Source organism: Lipotes vexillifer, unplaced genomic scaffold (assembly GCF_000442215.2).
Source record: "Lipotes vexillifer unplaced genomic scaffold, Lipotes_vexillifer_v1.1 scaffold835, whole genome shotgun sequence".
NCBI classification, from domain to species: domain Eukaryota; kingdom Metazoa; phylum Chordata; class Mammalia; order Artiodactyla; family Lipotidae; genus Lipotes; species Lipotes vexillifer.
In genome coordinates, this window is record NW_006774135.1 from 1,079,978 (window position 1) to 1,080,887 (window position 910).

Below are 910 nucleotides of genomic sequence, written 5' to 3' on the forward strand. Positions count from 1 at the left end.
CGCTGGCAGTACCTCGGGGCCATGGGGTGGGCATCTGGGTGGCTCTGGTTGGCACAGGAAAGGGGCCCACTCTTCCCTTCCCTCCAGGAAGACAAGGGCAGCTCCTGGACAGGGGCAGGACTTTGGGGCTGCTGCCCGCAGTGGGAGATGGGCAGGACTTGGGGGCCCTGGGTGAGGCAGCCAGCCCACCCTCATGGCCATTGGCGACTCCCACACACCATGGCCAGGTCCTCTGCTCAGCTCCCCAAGCACCAGCTCAGCTGACCCCCACGAGGCAGGTCTGGGCTGAGTGCTGGGTGCAGGAGCCACGTGTGACCCGGCCCAGGCCTTGGTCCCCAACCACCTCAGGGGAGGCACACACACACCCTTGGCCCCTGGATGAGTAGTCCTTATATGGGCCACGAGGCTGACCCCACAGAAGGTTCCATGAGGGAAGGGGGTCCCTCCCAGACAGAATGGTCCAGGGGAAACAACAGGGAAGGTCAACAAGACTGAAGCAGATTCTTTGGAAAACTAGAAAGTGCAGGTCAGCATGAGGAAGAAATTAAAAATATTTGTATTTCCCTCGCTTGGCAAAAACCACTTTCTTGTCTCTGACGTAGAAACTGAAGACCATAAATGTCTGAGCACCACATTGGCTGTGCCGATGATTGACGGCGCTCCATCATCATTCAATTTAAAACTTTTTGGGGGCTTCCCTGGTGGTGCAGTGGTTGAGAGTCCGCCTGCCGATGCAGGGGACACGGGTTCGTGCCCCGGTCCGGGAGGATCCCACATGCCGCGGGGCGGCTGGGCCCGTGGGCCATGGCCGCTGAGCCTGCGCATCCGGAGCCTGTGCTCTGCAATGGGAGAGGCCACAGCAGTGAGAGGCCCGCGTACCGGAAGCAAAAAACAAAAAACAAAAACCTTC